The sequence below is a fragment of the Nannospalax galili genome, unplaced genomic scaffold (genome assembly GCF_000622305.1).
Source record: "Nannospalax galili isolate Female #2095 unplaced genomic scaffold, S.galili_v1.0 scaffold165, whole genome shotgun sequence".
NCBI lineage: Eukaryota > Metazoa > Chordata > Mammalia > Rodentia > Spalacidae > Nannospalax > Nannospalax galili.
Genome location: NW_008352715.1, coordinates 468351 through 489033, shown reverse-complemented (window position 1 = coordinate 489033; position 20683 = coordinate 468351). Strand labels below are relative to the sequence as shown.

Sequence of the window (20683 nt, the reverse complement as noted above, 5' to 3'; positions counted from 1 at the left end):
TCATCCCTTGTATTTGCTTTCCTTCTCTGCTCTGATTGTTGTTTGATTCTCTCTCTCTCTCTCTCTCTCTCTCTCTCTCTCTCTGTTATTGTTCCTGTTTTATAAAACTAAGAAAGTGGTAGCTTTTAAACTTTTTCTACCATAATTTCCTATAAAACATTCAAAAGCAAGCAGGACTGGAGAGATGGCACAGAAGATAGGAGCACTGACGGCTCTTGCAGAGGACCCAGGTTCGATTCCCAACACTGACATTGCAGGTAATAACTATCTGTAACTCCAGTTCCAGGGAATCCAATGCCCTCTTTGGACCTCTTTGGTCACTGCATGACACCAGTGCACTTACACACATGAAGGCACTATGCTTATACACATAAAAGTAAAAATAACAAATACAATATTTTTAAAAAACGATCAAGAACAAAACCATTAAATTTGCTTTGGGGATTTTCTGAGGTCCCTGAATCTCACCTAACAATCACTGAATTTCAGAGACCTCAGGAAGGAAAAATATCTTGGTTGAGGTATTCTCGCCTGTAAAGCAGGTTCTAGGAGTCTACAAATATATCTCTAGAGATTATAGACATCGATATACTATAGAAATATGAACTGAAGTAAATACAAGTATTTCATTTGCAAAGTTATCTGTAGCCTATAAATCTTGAATGGCACCAAAATGCATCCGAATTTATCACTTCCTTAGTTCTACTGTAACATTAGCACACTGTAATATTAAGTCACATATAAAGATACCACTGTGTGTAAATGAGTAGTGCATTCATTTCTCCTTTCCTGACTATTTTACAAAATGTACAACACTAGGGGTAAATGTATATGCTGATAAGCTATGTTACAAACACTGTTTCTAGACCTGGCTCAATTTTCAATTGACTTAGACAAGTTCCTGGAGTAAAATTCTTCCTTATTCATAAAGGAAGTTTGGGCAAATGATCTGTTTTATTTGAGTTAAAAATATTTGATTCATGCTTACCTCCTATCAAACAACTTCACAGTCAGCTTGGTACATTAGATAGACTCATGTGCTTAGTCCTTCTGCTTTACAAACATTATTTTCCTGAACATTGTATTTGGAACAGAAAGGAGAAAAAGGGCAATAAACGCAAAAGCTTAAATGAGTGATTTACACATTCTTGACTGTAGAGAATAAAATATTGAGATGGTCATAGCTGAAGGCGTCCCACAATTCAGAAGTCTAGACAGAATCCCTTAAAGCTTGAACACGAGAGGGTGATGAGATGGCTCAAGGGTTAAGAATGCTTGTTGCTCTTCCAGAGACCCCAAGTTTGGTTCTCAGCACCCACTTCAACATGCAGCTCACCACAACCTGTTACTCCACCTTCAAAGGATGCAATGCCTCTAGCATCAGGAGGCATTCACACTCACATGCGTGTACACACACACACACACACACACACACACACACACATACACACCATTTAAAAGTAAATCTTAAATCTTAAATTTTTTTTGGATACTTGAAAAGTATTCAAATGTAACTGTAAGTGGGAAACAACCCACATTAAGAGCCCGAGAGCAGGTGGGCAGTCATTATGTAGCACAGTTTCTTAAGGTTACAAATTTCACATTTCTCTTATAGGAACATGTCATTTACAAACTAGTTTTTGAAAATTAAGCTGGGTCCACTCTTCAGATGGTAAGTAATAATGATCACTTTAGAAGAAAATAATGAAATAGAAGCGTAAGAATTAATCATAATTGCATAATAGTATATAGTCAATTAAATGAAACAGGCACAATTTTGTCATTTTACTTGTAACTGGACTGACTGGATAACTAAATTGATTTTTAACTAAAGACAAGCTTGCTTGAAAGTTTTCTAATCATTTTGGCATTTCTTACCCGAAAACCACCATAAGTTTTGCACTGATTATCATTTTTATGGAAACATTGACCTCAAATTCTCAGACTTGTGATCTGCCTTTACAAATGTACATGAATTTGACACTTCCCATATGGGAAAATCAAAATTTCACTCATTAAAATTATGCTTTTGAACTTATCTTTAACCATGTTCAACTTTTTGAACTCTTTTGGATGGAGCTAAATATGCTTGACTTAGGATAGACATAAATGAGTTTTTAAATGTTATTCTGGTAAAGGATAAATGTTTCCCACATTAGTTGCTCTGAAAAAAAAAAGTGTTGATATACATTATTTTGAGACAAAGTCTTACCATGTAACTCAGCATGGTTTCAAGTTCACAATCCTCCTGTCTCAGCTTCTTGAGGGCTAGAATTACAGATGTGTGCTATGATGCCTGGCTGAATTTAAAAATATTTCAAAGGATAGATATCTTGTTACATTCTGTAATCATCTGGGATTCCCTCCTTTTGGTTTAACTCTCACATTCCATGCAGTGTACTTGTGGTTCACATACAGACCTTCAGGAGAAGCATGCATTGGCTTATCATTTTTTATTACTTCATACTTCCTACATTAATTTAATTCTTTGAGAAGGGATACACAGATTATTGTGTATTAGTTGGACATAAAATGAAATGGAAAGACTTAGCCATGGGGTAAGGGTATAGAAAATACATGCTGTTAGAAGATCAATATACTGGATCTTATTGTATTTTATTATAATCTATTTCTCTGTAATAGCACATAAGCTCCATAGGGCAGCTATCTGTCTTGTTCTGTTGTCTCATCCAAGCAACTAGAAAACTGTTCAGTACAGAGTAAGAAAAAACTGTATTTTGTTAAAATTTGGTTCAACAAACCGGTATTATAATTAATACTGGATTACTAGATGGGATGAAAATATTGCCCTAAGACTCATATTCCTTACACAGAATGGACTTGTGAATTTGCTTCAAATGCAGAGTGGTTATATTCCTCCTAATTATATGTATTTGTGTGTGTGTGTGTGTGTGTGTGTGTGCAAATGCCTGTGTCAGGTGCATGTCTGCATGTAGAAGGCTGAGGACCGAGAGACAAGGACGGGATAAGAATAACTTTCTGGTTTACTATTTGTTTCAATTCCCTAAACCTCCTGTTCTAGAGAAAGAATTACTCCATCATGAAAAGAAAAAGAAATTACTACAAAATAAATCATGGTGTTACTCATATTCACACATAAATTCTTGTTGTGACTATTTGACTGATAAATTCTATTTCATAAGATAATTGTATTGTTCTTTGCAAGAAGCATGAACATTTTAGAAAAGCTAACCTGTTAGTGCTAAAATTAAAATTTGGTAGAGGTCAAAAAGTGAATTTAGTGGCCTAGAGACTTGACAAGTTGACATTTACTTGAGTTACAAAAAAATCCATCTATAATACATATGGCAGTCTAAGCTCATGGGCTGCTCTGCAGCAAAACAAGTCAAAACTGAAGTTAATGTGCAGACCTGGAAGCATTTGAATTGCGTGTATAAACCAAGGCGTCAGTTCTGCCCATCGCCACTCACAAACCTTGGCTGTGCCCCTCCTCCCAACTCTTAAACCAGCATCACAATGCTTAAACATATTTCTTGTTTTTCCCTAATTCATCAACATACACACACTTATCTAAATTTCAGTATATTTGTTCCCATAGTTTGTAAAGTATATTCAAATTTCTGAAAAAAAAATCCCTTTTTCAATGTAAAAGTTCCTCTTTTAAAAAGGCTACCATAAAACAAGTACATTATTATTTCTTTTTTTTTTTTTTTTTTTTTTTTTTTGAGATAGGGTTTCCCTGTAGCCCCAGCTGGCCTGGAACTCACTATGTAGACCAGGTTGGCCTTGAATTCACAGAGATCTGCCTGCCTCTGCTTCCCAGGTGCTGGGACTACAGGCGTGTGCCACCATGCCCTGCAAGATGTGTGGCTTACTCCTATACATAACGCAGTCTACTTATGAGATGCTACTTGATATCAATGTGAAAAGCACTTTGTTAGCCAAATTATTAAAAGAAGTTCCATGTTTTAATATTGGCTGCAATTGTTTACTCATAGGGTTTCATAAATAAAACATGAAACTAAAATTAAGTACTTGGTGTAGTTAATAACCTTTGCAAATTCCTGAATATTACAGTAACTAAAAAGTTGCTATAATAAAACAATCACCTGGAGGCAGGCAAATTTTGAGTAGAATCCTAACACCAGATACTTTATAACAGAAAACCAGACTTTGAAGCCACATGTAATGAATACTAAAACCCAATATTTAGTACCAGTTTTCTACTAATTCAAATACGATGTGTACAAGTTCAGGAAAAATCATCCTAAGAAATTTATTTTACAGCTCACCAGTTAAGAGATGGAAGGCATACAGCCATCTTCAGACACAAAACTAACGTCACTGATAGTTTTCTGGAAGCGCTCTTCTGCTTTAGAATCACTTAGTTACTAAACTGGAGGAAAACAGAATCTTTACACTTCAAACAAACAAAAAACCTAGGGGAAATGCCTGATGTTTTGGACAGCTCCCTCTTGACGTTCTACAGTATTTTCATGGGGTGCCTTACTTTCATTTTCTCTGTTTTACCAAACCAGAAATAGCCCAAACAGAGTGGTTTTTGCGGCTTAGGTTTGGGGATTCTTTATTGTGATTTGTTCTGTGCTTGGACAACAGATTCCTCCAGTGTAAAAGGTTACAGAACTTCAAACCAGGGAAAGCACCGTCGTCAGCTCATGATCCAGCTCCTTGTATTGAGCCAATTTTGGTTTTACCAAAGCTGGCAGGCTCGCCATCTCCACAACTCCCTGCATCCCCCCTTGGCTCTGTCACAATCATAGCATCTCCTCATCTGAGTCAGGGAGGAGACAGTGCCTTAGAATAGAGCTATTTCAAGAAGTTTCCAAAAGCAGAGATTCCCATGGAACCAACCAATCCTGGAAAATTAGCCGCCAACACTTAAGTTTGTGCGTCCTAAACAGGGATTAGGAAACCACTGCAGTGAGCTGTGGAGAGCCCAGACTCAGTCTAAAAGCACTAACCAGTTGCAGCAGCGCATAAAATTCGCCTTCCGCGGAATCGGTTCCGGCACAAACGGAACTTCCAATGGTATGGTTTCGTAAAATAAAACATGTAATAGGGAAAGAAAAACAAACGTATGCCTTGGAGGAACTGAGTGCCTTTGCTGGTTCATGCGCGCTCAGCCTGTTGGCCCGGGCCTCAGCGGGCTTGAAGTTTCACAGAGTGCACAGCCGGTCGCCCAGCACCCAGCCCAGGACCCACCAGGCGGGTCTCATATGGGGAAGGCACACCTGCCAAGGCGGCCCGGGAAGGAAGTGACACCGCCTGGACATTCCCAACGCTCACCAGAGCTCATCCCCACCTCTGCCCCGCAGCTCCATAGCGGCCACCTGCGCTCAAAGACATCACGGGGCAGGAGCAGCCGGTCCTTCCCAGATTCTCTTCACCCCAAATCTGCGTTCCCGAAAAGTATAGTCTCCCACTAGAGGCTTCAGCCACCTAAAAGTCTCCGGTCCCGGAGCCTAGCATCTTCACCCCACCCCATTAACTTCTCTTTTCTTTCTGCAGCAGGATAGACCAACCTTTACTTTCTGCTTTTTGTTCCAAAGCCCCTGGCGCAAGGCAGGACTTTGGCGGAGCCCGGGTGGACGCGCTTCTCCCCTGGTGCGCCAGATCCAATGACTCCTTTTCATTAAAGCAATAAAGTTCAATTCTCCCTGGTCTTTAAGAAGCTCGGTAGACTTTACTATATCCTGTGTGAGTTCTTCCAACCGCTGAGCCAAAACCATGCAGTTCACTCCATCCCAGCCCTGATTCTTGAAGGACATCGGCCCACGGAAAGGGGACCGACTCCTCCTCTCCCCGCAAAGTGCCCCAAACCTCGTGTGTGTGCGCGCGCACACACATACACACACTCGCTCACACACAATGCCATCCACGCGCTGTCAAAGTCTGTCAGCGCCAATGCGAGAATGCAGGAGCTGAAGCCGCACCGGCACCAGCAGCAGCCTCGCCCGGCGTCAGGACTCGCTGTCCGGTTGTCAAACATCCTGATCGGGATGCCCTGGCCACCTCGAGCCTCGCCAGCCCCCCAAATCACAAAGCCCACTGGGGAGCCAACCCTTACCCGCGGGACGCGCGGTCTCTGGCCGTTCTGCTGGCCCACGGGCCACAGGGACGCTGCAGCCGGAGTCCTGAAGATGCTGCTGCTCCGCTGCCGCTGTCCGGATCCCCGGCGCCAGCATCACTTCTCCACCGCCTCCGCCTCCTCGTGCTCCGCTCCCGCGCCCGCCCCTCTCGGGCGGCCTCCCCAAGCTCCGCTGCGCTGGCTGCGCGGTGGGCAGCGGCGGAGGCGGCGGTGCTCGCGCGGGCTAGTCCAGCTGCACCAGCCGAGCAGCCGCGGTGGCACCAGAGCCCCGGTGCCGGGCTGCGCTTCCCAAGCGATGGCTCTGGCCTCGGCGACTGACAACGCCCGGGAGCCAATCGCTGCCTCGCCCCGCGCGGCGGGGGGAGACCAATCAGAGCGGAAGGCCCAAGGTTTTCCTCCGCCTTTGCTCAGCAGGCTTGTTTCCGGGAGAAGCGGCGATGGTTCTGGGGTGTTGGATTGGGGAGGCCAGGCTGGGGCGCGGGGTGCGGGGCTCCTGGCCCCGGAGTCCTGCGTGCGCGGAGGAAGCCGGGCCCACAAAGCTGGGCCTGGGGCGCTTTCTGACTACCAGCGGCAAGCGTCTGGGCATGACCGTGCGCTCCCAGGTGACTCTCCCCAGAGCCTTGGCTCGGAGGTTCAGTGTCCTGGCATCGCTGTGCGGCGGACGTGGGACCCGATTCGGAGCAGAGCGGCTGGAGAGCGAATCCCAGGAGGTGGTCGCCGCCTTGAAGGAAGCACGCAAAGTCACCAGACAGCGCCCCCGTCCTTCTCGGTTTGGCAGCTGAAGAATGGTACTCCTCATCCTGGGAACCTCTGTTAGGGATCAACCCAGATACTGCCCAAGCTCGGAATTAAACACAATAAGAACTATTCTCAAAGTTCCTGGCAGGGAGGACCTTCTTTATCTGCCCTCCATAAAACAAGCACCACAACAAACAAACAACAAAAAAAAGCAGAAAGCCAGTCCACTTTAAGCTGGCAACGTAATTACCTAGCATTTGTATTTGGTTTTATTTACTCTTTTTCGGACCATAAGTCTAAGTGATCCGAGAGCTTATAAATGTGTTTGCAAGAATGTGGTGCTGAAGCACTAGCTGAGTTGATACTATTTGTCAGGAAACGAAAAAAGAAACTTTTTCTGTGATGCTCTTTCTTTCAAACTGATGATCTTCCTGTCAGAATGGTGCAGAGAGCTACTGACTTAAGTCTACGCCTCTGTGTTCTAGAAACAAACAAGTAAAAAGTCTCCACAAAGACTTGAAGTGGCAGGAGACAGACCCTCCTCTCTAATGGACATAGTCATAGACACCTCAGGAGGTTTGTTGTGAGAGCAAAAGAAAAACAATTGTTTAAATCAGCTACATGGTTTTCTGACAAATAGGTGGAATTCCGTTTTTTTATTTATTTCCATGTGTGGTTGCTGCTTTTGTCTTAAGTGGCTCATTTCTTGTTGTGATCCACCCCTCTTTCTTCTATTACCTTTCTTAATTTTTTTAGTCTTATGTATTTTTTGATTTACCAAAGAAACCCTGCCCAAATTCTATGGGGTCTGTAAGGAAAAAATTCACTGCACAGACTTATATAACATTGCTACCCTTTTTACTGGAGAGAATGCATGCTGTTCTTTCCAGTTTTTCTGAGACTTCCTTCATTTGGCTCATTTAGCCAGAGCATCTCCTTCTAAAGAACTGGCTGTGTGAATCGACATAGAGCTCTCTCTCTCTCTCTCTCTCTCTCTTTTTTTTTTTTGGTTTTTTTTAGACAGGGTCTCCCTGTAGCCCTAGCTGTCCTGGAACTCACTATGTAGACCAGGCTGGCCTTGAACTCACAGAGGGTTGGGGATTTTTTTCATTTTGTTTTTGAAACAGGGTCTCCCTACAGCCCCAGCTGGCCTGGAACTTGCTATGTAAATCAGGCTGGCTTCAATCTCACAGAGATCTACTTGTCTCTGCCTTGAGTGCTGGGATTAAAGGTTTATGTCACCATGCCCATTAGGGTTGGGAATTTGAACTTCTGCCTAGCTGCCCCATGAGTAGTTGTGTGCTTATTTTGTGTCTTTAAACAAAGCAGACATGGCTTAGCAAATAAGTAGTAGTCTCTCTCTCTCTCTCTCTCTCTCTCTTTTTTTTTTTTGGTCTTTTTGAGACAGGGTCTCCCTGTAGCCCCAGCTGTCCTGGAACTCACTAATTAAGCTCATTTTTTAGCAACCTGAGTTCACTCCCTGGAATCCACAGTTAAAGGAGAGAACCAACTAATGCAAGTTGTCCTCTGATCTTGACATGTACATGCTCACACATATACAATTCACAAATAAATATGATAGATACATAAATAAATGCTTTTTAAAAAACATTCATCTTTAAAAAGTAATGATGGTTTGTCTTCCCCCTTACCCTCCCCATTTAAAGTATCACAATTTTCCCCATTTCTTGAGCTCCTTCACAGAGATAATTACAGAGTTCTACAACTGATCACACAGAGAGGTTGTCTTCGAATTGCTCAAATCTAAGTGGCACATCTAGGATGCAACCTCTACACCTAAGGCTCATAGAACATAGAACAATGGGTGAAGAGTACACTAATACATCTTTCAACTCTCATCAATGCAGCTCCCTCATGCAACAGAGGGCCAGGAATCCAAAAGGTCACAAATGGCCAAAACACAGAGAATTGGAGTCGACAGAGTGTGGGTCCTTGGATAGGACTCATATTAAAATCCACCCACTCAGGGCTCAGGGACCATTGTGGAAGAGGGGCAGAAAGATTGCAAGAGCCAGGGAGGAGGTGCATCACCGTATGGAAATAGTCTTGCAGGTGACCGGTAGCCTTGTCATACAAACCTGCAGCAATGGGGTCAGCATGCACAAGACCCATGCAAACTCAAGCAGACAAAAAACCAGCACAGAACTGTGGAAATGAACAGCAGGCCCGAATCTAATTACTGCTGGGTGAGGAAAAGCTGATCTTATTAAAAGGAGGGACTCTAGATAGGCTGACTAGATCCCAGTGGATGAACTTGAACTGAAGGACTAACTTTACATGATGGGCCTTAGCACAAATGACAGAATGTTTGAACTCCAGTGGGGGGACTATGGGAGAGTGCCAAAGGGGAAGGGGGCATAAGATGACTTTCTTTATGAAATACACAAAAATTCAACAATTTTTTTAAACAATGACAATTTAAAAATATATCTGATAAAAAGACAAGTTTAGAATGATCTTCAATTAAACTATTCTAGACAATAGAAAAAGGTTGACTATTTAGGAACTTGCAGAGTTGAACATACACAAGGTACTATGTGATTTTTATAGCCACTTTGTATATCTTACTAAATATGCAACAGTGTATTATTTTTTTTGTGTTATATAGTCTTTCCCAGCTGTTGTTTCTGAAGTTATTATGAGTGTTCCATACCATATTCTTTAGTGATTGAGATAGTCAAATGATTATCTCATTGAAGATATAAGGCTTAAAAAAGCTCAACAATCTGCATTTGGCTAGAACATTAATATCTCACATCGTTAAGTGATTTGCATATGTGCTTCTGAACATAAATATTAAGAATTAACACTTACAGAGAGAACTATGAAATATTTCAAATCAGTGAAATTGAAAAACCAAGAAAATAAAAGTAGCTGAAAATATTGAATGTTACTGCTAAGTTTTCCTGCATTGTTATGATCCACAGCATGAGTTGGGTAAAAGTACACCATTAAAAAAGAGAAAAAGAAAAAGAAAGTACAACATTACCTAATTATTTAATGAACCAATTCTATTTAATTAAAAACTGTCTTATAGGGGTATTTTTTTGTTTCCCTACTTAACATATGTCCGTTTTTCCCTTCCTAGAATGATAGAATTCATTCTACTTGTTATTAGAGGAAAGAAATTAGTCACTCTTTATATCAATGATTCACTTAATCAAAACAAAAAAAAAAAAAGTGAGTGGGGCATGGTAGCACATGCCTTTAATCCCAGCACTTGGGCGACAGAAGTCTAAAAAAAAAAAACAAAAATAATTATGACCTAGATTACTTCTTTTGGGTCACTGTGATATAGTCAGAAAACTAAGCAAGAAGTGAGAGAAATCAGTCTCGTTACAGCTCTGGCAATGTCTGGTTGAATAATCTCAGGCCATTCATTAAACTTCCCCAACATTCCTTATCTATAAAATAGAGAATGCAAAAAAAAAAAAAAAATCAAAGCTGCTTTTTTTAGATGGGAGAGTTATCTCATGATTGGAACTACAAGTCACAATAGATTTCAACAGAAGTCATTCAAAAATGTTGAAAACTGGAATTTGATGATAATATTACCTTCTCCCAAATATGGATTAAATTCTCATTGTAGCCTTATTCTTCATACATGTCATATTTACTTCTACACATTAATATATTAAGTTTCAAAGGGAATCCTTTGCCAATTTCCTGGTAAATTAGGTATCAGACACTCCCTGTGCCGATGTTGTCCAGTTGGAGTTTTCTCTCTTCCCTCTCTGTGACACTTCCAGTACAATTTTAAAAATAAGCATTTAAAGGTTTAAAACATTATAAAAGACAACACTTTTTATTATATCTTTTGAAAACTACATCTTCAAAAACTATTTTTCTCAAATAATATAGCCAATTACATAATTTGAAACATAAAGATCCTTATATTTAAACTAAAATATTTGTAACAATGGATATTACTTATGCTCATATTAAACTATTACTATACAAAATCAAAACAAAAAGACAAAAACAGAAGCAGCTAGAACTGAAGTCTACATAATACATTATCACTAGTATTTTTAAGTATACTTTATACTAGGTCATAGGTGCACAAATGCTAATATTAGTAAAACAGTATTCAGTTATCAAAATTTTGTAGAAAACAGAGCTTGAACTAAATGGTCTTACAAATATAAAATGCCTTTAAGAATTTTGGAATTGTTAATAGAGACAGAATCACTGAAACTAAGAGGCTGTCAAAGAGATCCAAGGGCCATGTATAACACAGCAACAAACCTGGGGAACAATGCTTCTCAAATAGAATTTATTCGTGGGAGGCAAGATTAATATGAAATATGAAAAATTGTATTATAGAATTAAAAAAGGATATACTTGTTAAAGCAATGGTTAAGTTTAGCCGGTGAGTACTGACAAAAGAACACATGACTGGGTAAGAATAAAAGAGAACTGTAGTAGGGTGATTAGGATGGAAACCATCTGATCTACTAAGGATGAGCAAAAACTAAGTCAAGTGTGAAGTTTCCTTTTTATTAGAAAAGAGTTTAGTTAGCTTATGCTCAATATTCTGAAATTGAAGGAGAGTCATGATTTGTTCAAATGGCTTTACACTATAAAAATAAATTAATATGATCTCTTGAATTATTGACAGTCTTTACTTTGCTGTTATTAATGTTTAGTTCTTCAATGGACATTTGTTTATAATTTTATAGACTTAAACCATTACCAAAATTGCAGGAAAGATACTTCATCTTATTCGAATCTGTCTTCTATTTTCATGCTTTAGAAATAGGTTATTGGAGACTGGTGAAATGTGGTACTGGTAAAGCACTGACCATCTGCTAAGATGCCCTAAATTGATCCCTGGAATCCACATGATAAAAGGAGAGGACTCATTCCCCTGAGTTGTTCTCTGACCTCCACTTGTGGGCAATTCAACCCCCACACACATGCATATACACACTCACACGCTAAGTAAATAAAATAAATAAAACAAATGTTATTTGTTTAATTAAGAGAATTGAATCTCTTCTTATGAATGTGTTTTTTGTTTTGTTTTGTTTTTCCTTTTCATTTTGATCACTAAAGAGCAACTAAACAGCACATTTGTCCAAGATGAGATCAGAAAATGGAAAGGCATGCGTGCTGAGGATTGCGTGCGTGCCTGTGTGTGTGTGTGTGTGTGTGTGTGTGTGTGTGTGTGTTTGTGTTGGAGAGGAGAAGTGTGGGAAGACCAGTAAGAAGTCAGAAGAAAGTAAAGTTTTCAAGGTATTTGTGCACCTGTTCTTTATGATTTCATTTATCAACACTTGGGTCAGAAACTTGTCAAAGCATAGGACACTAAAATGTTTTTGTGGGGTTTTTTGTTTTATTTTGTTATGGTTTGTTTTAAAGACAAGGTCTCCCTGTAGCCCCAGCTGTCTTGGAACTGCTATGTAGACTGTAATAGCCTTGAGCTCACAGAGATCCACCTGTTTCTGCCTCCTGAGAGTTTTAGTATTAAAAGTATTTACCACCACTCCCTGTAGGACAATAAAACAATCATATTAAAAAGTTGATGGCTTCTATTGCCACAACAGAACAAATTTAAGTCCCTAGTACAAGTCTGGGAGCCCAGTAAACATTTCATCAAGGACAGATGATGTATACGTACATTGCATGTGGTTGCTGGGTGGAGGAAGAAAAATGATCCAAAAAGTTGAAACTAAGGTAACATATAATGTACATTCTTATAATCATGCCTATTTTAATTTTATATAAGCTAAGTTTTAAAATTCAATTTTGTTTTTACAGGACTGCTAGATGGATTATAAAATCAGATACACCTTTTTCTTAGACTGAACCTTTCTTTCCTTTAGCATTTAAGCCCCTTACCAGTTCAAGCTTTTAATGAAATCTCCAGGTATTTTAGGGTGATTAGGGAGTGTGTCTGGAGGATGATGTTACTTGCCTTGAGAAAAAAGTACTAATAAAAGGTCAAAGCTGAGTTCCTAAGGAGCGGGGCTCCTGAAACTAATAGAATGAATCATCATTAGCTTTTACTGATGCCAAGTCATGCAAGTCTGTGAAGTTAATACAGAGAGAGAAATTTAGATCAATAGGACTTTATGCTACCATGCAGCTTGATAATTACTTTCTAGAAATCAAGTTTGCAAAGCTTTTTTCCTAAGAAATTATTCTCTGCTCTGAAAGTCTCCACTCTGAAAATGTTTGTACCTGTAGTGAAAGAAAAACCTTTAGCAATTCCTTTCACATGTTTGTCATAAGAGGAGGGATGCTGGGCTCATGCTACTTTACTTCCGAAGACTCATATTTTCTATCAGGATTTTTTATTTAAAAATTTCTTAAATGTTTTATTAGCATACATTAATAATGCAGAGTAATGTGTTTATTATGACATTTTTATACATATACAAAAAGTATTTCAATCATACTCATCCAGCTATCCTCTCCTGTCCCCTCCCACTCCTGCTAATCCCTTCCTCTTTCAAACCAGGATTGATGTTTTTAAGTCCACTTTTCAGAATGTGTAACACCAGGTTGGAAAGAATGCCTCAGTACTCTTTTTGCAGTCTACAAGTATAGTGTCCTAGTGATGCTGGTAGGAGGCAGAGCAGACTGTTTGTTGCTAAGTGAAGCAGGCAAGGCCATTGATGCTTCTGTTTTATTGCACAGACACAGAGATTCAATGGGCACTATGGGATACCCTTATATCTATGGAAAAATATTATAGATTTGCACATCATTCTGTTGACGTCCCAAAATAAAAATTGAATACACTATTTTATTCCTTTGTTAGATCAAGAATTTCTGAGTTTTTTTTTTTTTTTAATGGAAGTTGAAAGCATGTTTAGTAGCTTAATAAGAAGCAATGGAGCTCGTGGCATTGCTTATGGGCTGAGCCATGAACATTCACCTGTAGTTGCTAGTGGTAAAGATTTTTAATCATGACTGGAGAGAAAAAGTGGAAGCAATCTTTTTTAATATTTTATTTATTATTTTTATTTTATGTGTATTAGTGTATCGCCTGCATGGGTATAAGTGCACCCATGTCAGGCAACACCTGCAGAAATCAGAAGGCATCAGACCTCCTGGAACTGGAGTTACAGATGGCTGTCAGCCACTGTGTGGTTGGTGGGAATTGAACCCAGTTCTTCTGCAAGAGCAATCAGTGCTCCCGACCACTGAGCCATCTCTCCAGCCCCGGAAGTAATATTTTTAAAGTTGTCGATAATCCTAATTTATTTATTAATATTATGTAAATAACAAAGTGAAAAACCCTCTTTCACATTCAGAATTCATTTAAAATACAGCATATGAGAGTACTACACACTTTTATTTTCCAGACGGGCATATCCCATGCTCAGAGTCATTTCTGAAATTACTTTATTCCTATATGGATGACTTCTCTTTTGCAATAAATATGAATTCTTAACAATTTGATATAAGGAACACCAAAAAAGACCCATTATTGTACTTAACTGTTTAAAATTGTATAATAGTAACGGATGGCTCCGTGGATAAGGCTGATGCTGCCAAACTTGAATGATGACCTGCGTTCAATCCCTGGGACCCACAGAGTGGAAGGAGAGCACAAACCCTTGGAAGCTGTACACACACACATACACACACACATACACACACACACACACACACACACACACACACACATGCACACACAAATTTTAAAAAAATTTTTAATTATAACGATTTCTATTCTTATTTTGTTCCATGGTTTGGTTGTGATTTTTACATGTCCACACTGCATTCAATATTTTTTCCCTAATTTTATTCACCAGTCAGACCTATGTCTTACTTGACTTGAGTCAAGTACTCCATTTTTGGAAAGGAAATTCAGATTATCATCAAGTGCTTTTCAACTGAAGCTAATTATAAATATTTATAATAAGACACCATGGCTGAATGAGGGTGGGATAAGTTAGAGTCTCAACACGACACATTTAAACATCTCTATTAAATCTAACTACTCTAGAAACATACTACCTCAGAATTAATGTCACTTTGTGTAAGAAAGATGGATTCCAATATATTTAATTTGTATTTGACCAGCCCCTGCCCCACCCCCCTCCTTTCCGGCCAGTGTACACAGATCCTGTTTGGTGAGGGCCCATGAAGCCACTGCCCTTTGATTTTTAAGTATTTAGTGTAAATCTCTCTGAATAAATCCGCCGCCAAGCCACACACCACTTCAAACATTTCTAATAGGACCCTAGAGTTATATCCCTTGGCCATGTAAGCCAAGAATGATGTAACAAGGCTATCTGTTAGACGCTCCATACAGTCTCGAGCATTTGTAGTGACTTGTAAATCCCTTAATGGTACACTAAATCATGTTAGTAAATGAAACTAATTAGTAACTCTCAGCCTTCAGAAAAGTGTTATTTCTGAGATTTCAAGAGGAAATCCTGAAATCTGAAAGCAGCAGATCAAATCTGAGCTGGAAAGTCATTCTCAACAGCTGAGATTGGCACTAGAACATAGATCTCTTTGTTGGATTCTAGCCTCTGGGGACAAAAGCAAGATAATTTTTTGGACAGTAACAGAAAAATTTCATAAAGCATAGTTTCATATCAGCCAAAAGAAGAAAACAAAAGACCTAACATATGTGTAAAGTACACTTTTTTCTTGACTTTATAAAAATAGAATGAAAATTAGCCCTTGGACCATTAATGGGCATACACGTAATGCAATGATCTTGATCATATTCACACTTCACTGACCACGCTGCCCTGCCAAGCTACCTCAGGACACCCCATCACATCTTCTTCTCAACTTCAAGTCTTTATTTATTTATTTAACCTACTGAGTGTCCTGGGGTACTTTAAAGTGTTTTCTTTTTCTTTCCAAACAATGGAATTAAATAAATATTAAGAAAGTGGTTTCTGGAAAAAGACCAATGTGTGTTAAAATTCCAAGTCTACCTTATGCAGTATCAAACACGTTATTTACCTCTTTAATAACATGCAGTTTGCATAATTTATGGAAAATAGTCACTTAATATTCACTAACTATGTAAATACTGATTATTACTAAATAGCATATTTGATCAGAAACAATCCTGAAGTTGAGGTGGCTGACTTACTCATGTATTTCCCACTAAAACATGTATATTTCTTTCTTGCAAGTAAATTTTAGGTCCCATTCTAATTTCTGTTACTTTTTCTGAAAATTTGGCCCTGAAATATTCAATAGGTTGTAATTTTGCCACAATAAACCCAAAAATATTAATGGCTCGATTCAGTGTTACTTTTTGATTCATTCTTGTTCTATTGGTGCAAAAGGAGTGATAAAACAGAAGGCCTCTTGTCCTTAACAGGAGCTTTAAAAATCACTCTAAGAATCAACTTCTAGAGAAAAGATGGGTTAAGGACTGAAAAAGGATAAAGAAAGGAAAGAAAAGAAAAAGAAAAATTATTCATTTGTGGGGACCTAAAAGCTCCACCTTGCATAGGTCGGAAAGGAAATTACTGGGGGTGTGGCCAGGCTTGCTTTGAAAGTCTGAAGAATACTTCCACACTGCTGAGGAGTGCATGATCAGTGTGTGGCCATCCTTAAGATACACCCTGGGCGGGGGGAAGGGGAGTTCCAGGTGCCTTTATAAGCTTTGGAACACTTGCAATAAATGAGTCTCTGCCTAAGACTCCCCATTGCATCTGAGTGTTCCCGGTAATGGGGGTGGCGTGGGCTGGCGAACAGCTTATTACTCATCCCCAATCCTCACCTTGCTGGGGGTCGCTGGTTTGACCCCCCAGCATGTGGCCCTCAATGTGACTCTTGAAAGAAGGTGAAAAGAAGAAAAGAAAGAAGTAAGAAAGAAGTGAAACAGATTGGGGCCAATCAGAGGTTCGGGGTAAGCAAGACCGTAACGCAACTTATAAGTTTAAAGACCCAGTGCTTAAAGTGCTGAGAGATATGCTTAAAAGCAGGGGATTGGATTAGTCAGATCCCATAGCTCAAAAGGTTTGGGCAGAGGCAATTCATTTGGCTCCCTGGCTACTTGGGGCTAATGTTTTTACTAGGGATACATGGGAATCATGGGAAGGGTTTGAGGAAAAATGCAGAAATGCAACAGAAGTGAATCCAAAAGCAGCCAAAGTACCAAGCAGCACCTTGGGCATGCCCTGGCCAGCTTCAGGGCTTCCTGAAACCCATGAAAACCATCCTCATTTCCAGGATTCTGGCCCTGCTCAGGAGGCTTCTGTGCAGCCATGGGTAGAAGCGTATCCTATTAATGTAAACCCAGGAGGTGCACGCCCTGACCCCTGGTATCCCTGGGAGGCAAAGGATTTAAAGGAATTAAAAGAGGTGGTGGCTGAGGATTAAGGCGGTGGCTGAGGATGGCCTGGGATCACCCTGGGTAGATACTCTCCTCCTCCTCCATGGCTTGACTCATCAGCAGTGTACTACAAAGGATTGGCTGGACCTCGCCAAACAGTCTTTCCTAGCCATATATATATATATATATAATGGTATACCCTCTTTAAGGAGGAATGCAGGATACAGGCTGAGAGGAATGCAAGTGCCAATCCACTGGTCCCCATTACTTTCGGGATGTTGACTGGTTCAAGTGACCATTATGCCACAGTTTGGGATGTTGACTGGTTCAAGTGACTGTTATGCCACAGGGGAGCAACAGTCCGGCATGCCAGCCCCATATACAGAACAGGTCAGGGTCATAGGATTAAATGTTTGGAGAAAATTGGACGAGGGGCCTACCAAATCCCCCCTTGGAGGAATCAATCAAAAGCCTGGTGAACCCCTCTATGAGTTTATAGAAAAAGTGGAGAAGAGCTTAAAATGAAAATTACCCCCAGGCCCATTGAGGGAGCAATTCACTAAACTCTTGGTATGAGGTGGAATGGATGCTGATCACAAGATAGCCTGTGCTGGCCTTAAGGACAGGTCCATGGAACAATGGATAATTGCCTCCAAGGAGGTGGGAACCCAGAGGTGCCAAACCAAAGCCATGCTTGCTGTCTTACAGGTGCAGACAGAGGCTCTGACCCATGCCTTAACCCAGGCATTTAATTCACTTAATTTGGGTCAGCAGGTAACAATGGGGCCTAGAGGGATAGAAGGTCCATGTTTTGGCTGTGGCCAGACTGGCCATATTAAAAGAAATTGCCCTCAGCGAGAGAACTGGCCTAAGCCCGGAGGTGGGGTATCAAAAAGACCCCCATCTATGCCCTGTCTCCGGTGTCACAAAGGACTCCATTGGCAAAAGGAATGTAAATTCAGATTTGATATTGAAGGAAAGCCTTTAAACTAAGTGGGGGGCAGCCTCCAGCTCTGTTGACAAAAGAGGACTTCCCCATGATTGGCTACATTTACAATGCCCTCTGGGAGGGATTGGGAGAGGAGAAAAACCTATGGCGAATTGGACAGTCCCTATTATCCCTGGTGTAAGGCCCAAGATGGATCTTGAAATAGGTGGCAGGAGGTTTTGCTGCCTAGTGGACACGGGGGCTGATAGAACAATTCTTAGAAAGGAGGAGGTCCCATCACGATGGCACCTAGTTTCTGGGCCCCAAATCCTGGGTGTGGGAGAATATACCCCATCAGAGGAGACTCGAGAATGGCTCACGTGGCAGGATGCAGATGGAGCTAAAGGGGAGGTGCGACCCCTGGTGGCAGCAAGGATATCTGTCAACCTTGTAGGACAAGATATTTTGGGGGATGCACAGGCCTGCATAACCACTGATAGCAAGGCCTTTTATGATGACTTTTTGGATCTTGAGGAGTCCGATAGGCTTCCTGAGTCAGCAACTCAAGGGTTGTCTCACCATATGAATTACAGGGGGGACCCAAAGAAAGAGCATCGGGTTCACCCCCAATTCTAAGGGCCACTGCCCATCAGGTTCCGGCTATCCAGTGGTCCCCTGGGGTGCCGGTATGGGTGGAACAGTGGCCTCCTGAGACAAAGCTACAGGCTTTAAAGGAAATTGTGCAGGAACAATTACGGTTGGGCCACATCCAGCCTTCTGTAAGTCCATGGAACACACCTGTCTTTGTTATGAAGAAAGCCTCTGGCAAGTGGAGAATGTTGCAAGACTTGTGAAAGGTCAATGCTAGAATGACCCTAGTGGGTACATCCTTAAGGGGACTGCCTTGGATCCCTCCTATTTCCTCATATTTATTTCTTATAGTTATAGACATTAAAGATTACTTTTTTCTATCCCTCTACAATGCCAGGATTGTGAAAAATTTGCTTTCTCTGTACCTTCCACCAACTTTAAAATGCCTGATGAGAGGTATGAATGGACTGTTTTACCCCAAGGTAAGGCCAATAGCCCAGCATTCTGCCAAAGCTATGTGAAGACCCTTTTGCTCGCTTGCTGCACACTGTGTACATTTATATGGATGATATAATCTTGGGAGCTCCAAGCCCCCAACAATTAAAAGAGTTATATAAGGTTACTCAGAAATGTCTACAGACAGGCGGACTCCATGTATCTGCTGATAAAATACAGACTATTACTCCCTTTAAAATTCTGGGAACCATATGCTCTTTGGAAGGAGTAAGTCCTTTAAAACCACAATTGGCTGTCAAGCCCACCATAACCCTGACAGAGCTACAAAAATTATTAGGAAAAATTAATTGGCTATGAGCCTGGATGCCTATTCCCACTGAGACTTTAAGACCACTGTTTCAGTTGCTAGTAGGGAAACAGCCTTCAGAACTAATTCACCTGGCTTCTCAACACCTGGACATCTTACATGATGTCCAGGATGCCCTGGACTGAGCCCAACCAGCCCAGTACACCCCTAGTAAAGATCTTGGGTTATGGGTACTCCCTGGTGAGAACCTGATGACATCCGTCCTTACACAGGACAGGAGGCCCGTTCAGTGGGTGCATGCCTCTCTGGGAGGCATGCCATGGGTTTATACAACCATGGATCAATTGGCAGACTTGATTGAGGAAGGGCATGATGTAGCTCTGAGACATTACGGCAAAGACCCTCTTAAAAATTGTTGAATGGCTCTGTAGAAATAATAACCGATTGGCCATAGCCTTGGAAGAGTTCCTGGGAAATTTGGACTGTCATTATGGCCCTCATAAATGGGTGACCTCCTTTCGTGCCCTCTGTTGGGATGCCCCCCTGGCTTTTTGTCAAGGAGCTGTTAGTAAAAGCCTATAATGTTTTCACTGACGGGGGCAGATTTGGAGCTGCAGTGATAGTATACCCAGGAGCAGATGAGAATACAAAAAGATATGTCCACACTTGTGATGGCTCAGCTCTATTCAAGGAACTCATGGCCATTGCTTTAGCATTAACAAAGATAAGTGAGCCCATGAATTTGTTTTCTGACAGCATGTATGTAGTCAGTCTTCTTCCAGGGCTATTAGGTTCTCATATCCGGTTGGATGGGAACCCTGTTACTCCCTTGATGATTCAGACTCTTATGCTTCTTAAAGAGAGAGAAGCCCTTATTTTCTTACAGCATCTTAGGGGGCACCAAGGATTGCCTGGGCTTTTATCCCAAGGCAATGCAGAGGCAGACAAGGTGGCTTCCACCCAGGTCCTGTCAGCAGGCCTTAATGAAGCCCAGGGGTTACACAACCTCACTCATGTAAATTGGCGGCAACTCCACAAGAGGTTTCCTAAAGTTCCCATCAAGGACCTAAAGAAGATTGTACATACCTGTAAGTCATGTCAACCCTTTCTGCATGTACCGCCTCTGCAATAGCGAGGGGTAAACCTAAGGGGACTCAAGCCCAATTCCTTGTGGCAGACAGATGTCACACACTATGCTCCTTTTGAAAAGCTTAAGTATATTTTTGTGTCCATCAACACATTCTCACATGCCTGTTGGGCTACCACTCATACAGGAGAGAAGTC

The 20683-nt window shown here is 41.0% G+C and overlaps 1 protein-coding gene across 3 annotated transcripts in view; it reads right to left on the bottom strand.

The window, feature by feature from the left end:
• The window catches only part of B3galt1 (beta-1,3-galactosyltransferase 1), a 580596-nt gene extending 574404 nt beyond the window's left edge, over positions 1-6192 (bottom strand). For 2 of the 3 annotated variants that reach the window (XM_029554479.1, XM_017802393.2), the window contains exon 1: positions 6071-6192. The gene's annotated coding sequence lies outside the window, so the exon portion shown is untranslated. The remainder of the gene's footprint in view (positions 1-6070) is intronic. The other variant, XM_029554482.1, reaches the window with a different exon arrangement.
• Between the last annotated feature and the right edge of the window lie 14491 nt (positions 6193-20683).